Here is a 2589-nt window from a genome sequence, read left to right on the forward strand (position 1 = left end):
CCAACGAGACGGAGGCCAGTACGGAAGAAGATATGTCCCGTAAATTAAGAGACTTTGTTGAATTGTAATTTTGTGTTTGTAATTCTGTACATTTAATTAAGTTATTGTTAATTGTTACTGGTTTAATGTAGGATGCTATTGTTCGGGACGAACAATACTAAGGAAGGGGCAGTGTTACTACAACGCATGTCACATGACGCTTGTATCACGCCACTTCCTTCTCGAACTTTCATGAAATGTCGGGAGACTACTAGATTGGGGTAGTCTTGTATATGTAAGACCGGCCAAGAAGTAATGTAATGTAACAATGTGTAATTGAACTGCGGACAGAGTATTGTTGAATCGAGCATGTGAGACGTTCGTTGTGAATTATAGCGTTTGTTATAGCGCGACTGTTGAAATTAAGTGTATTGCAAAGTTGTATTCAGAAAGAATAAACCAGTTTTATTTAAGAAAGGACTTGTATCATTAAAGTTTCTTCGGAAAGAATTTTTACGGAAAATTAACTAAAAAACGGAGGTGTAACAATATCATCTGTTCACAGTACAGTTCTCTGAACAGTAGGCTCCAGATAATGGCTCTGAATGAATTTCAGAGTATAAAAGCTGTTCAGCTCACCCACGGCGCTCACATCCCCCGTTTCTCCTCCCTTAATGTTTTTAGTCAATTCAACTTCTCTCTGCTTCCATTCATGATGACAGCATCCAATAGGGTTTTTACAGCTCCTGTAACCATCAGGAACTTCATTTCTCTACTACAACGTATTCATGCAGGCATATACCAAACACCACCTAGCCTTGAAAGAGTTATGCTGACCATCAAACTCTTTGACAGAAACTGCTATGTTCTCCTGGTGTGGTAGCCAGGTCCAACTTGGACCCTGTTAGCTTTGAGCTATCTAGTATTTACCAGATAGGGTAGGCTGGTATATAAAAGAGTGTGACAACGTGACGGGAGGATAACGTAATGTGTGTGTAGACAGTGAGTAACTGAACTGCAGTCACAGGGTATTGTTGAAGTTAACGTTCGTTTGTGAAACTGTTTGTTTTAGCGCGAATATTGAGATTAAGTGTATCGCAGAGTTATATTCGGAAAGAATAAACCAGTTTTATTAAGTAAAGACTTGTGTCGTTAAAGTTTCGTCGGAACGAAGTTACGGAAAAATCAATTAACAAACAGAGACGTAACAGTATGTTTAAAATGATATTTCAAATTAGAATATATTCATTACCTTTGATAAAAATCAAGTAAGCTGTTTAATGTACGTGATTTTTACAACTGTTTGGCCTATTGGTTTCAATGTTTACTCAGCTTTCAGTATTTAAGTTATAGTCATTAGTTTTTTATTGTTGTTTGTTATTAAGCACAAAGCTGCACAAAGGGCTATCTGTGCTCTGCCCACCACGAGTATCGAAACCCGGTTTCTTGTAGTATAAGTCCGTATACATACCATTGTGTCATTGAGGGGCTTTTTCAAAACTGTTATAGAATATGTGATGTAATTCCTTAAAATAACATTCAGGTAATTTGAACATTGAACAAATATTTGAGTGGTCAAATTCTTATAGATCTGGTGTTAGTGCTTAATGTATTCAGGGTTGCTAGTCTGGGAGAAAAATAAGCTACGAGTGGAAATAAGAGAATATTGCATGAGAAAAACATGGGTATTCTCGGATTCCCAGAATTCTCGGATTCAGAGTTATTGTTTTTTTTTGTTTTTTTGTTTTATAGTTAAGCACAAAGCTACACAATGAGCTATCTGTGCTCTGTTCACCACGGGTATCGAAACCCGGTTTCTAGCATTGTAAGTCCAGAGACATACAGCTGTGGCACTGGGGGGATCCTTCAGAGGAAACTGATAAGAATTGTAAAAACAGAAGATCTGTCGATCTCAGGGGAGGGAGGAGTTAGAGACGATTATGTCATAGTTCTACGACCTGTCACCAGAAGGCGTGTTGTTAGGGACGTTTTGCTAGGCCGCCATAACAGGCATACATGACTTCATAATTCAAAGAAGTAGAACCACAATTATGTCCCCACAAGTCATCAATGATTAGATTTAATACAGTCAGCAATAAAAGTAAATTATTGGTTATAATAACTGCCTCATTCAAATAATGTATAATATGTATGTTATAATAGTTGTCTCATTGAAATAAGAGTTTTGTGCCCTTTTCAGAACCATAATTGTACAAAGTATGCTTAAATATAGAAACTAAAACTATAATCAGTATGTTAAATCAAAATTGGGTATGTATTTTCTTGTCCTTTATCATAAGAAACAATACTTTGTCAAGAACAGTAATATGCATAAAGACAAACTAGTGAAACAGTAACATTGTCGTAAGTTTGCATATTAAATAAGCATCCTTTTCAGGACATAAAGTGATTTCCACTGCCTCATTTAAATATTGGATAATATGTATGTTATAATAGTTATCACGTTGAAATAAGAGTTTTATTAATAAGCATCCTTTTCAGGATGATTAAGGTAATTTATTGGTTTATAATAACTGCCTAATTCAAATAATAGATAATGTGTATAAATAGGAAAAAATTAAAATTTTAACAGATAGTAGGCAGGGGCGG

Source organism: Limulus polyphemus, unplaced genomic scaffold (genome assembly GCF_000517525.1).
Source record: "Limulus polyphemus unplaced genomic scaffold, Limulus_polyphemus-2.1.2 Scaffold1476, whole genome shotgun sequence".
Taxonomy (NCBI): Eukaryota; Metazoa; Arthropoda; class Merostomata; order Xiphosura; family Limulidae; genus Limulus; species Limulus polyphemus.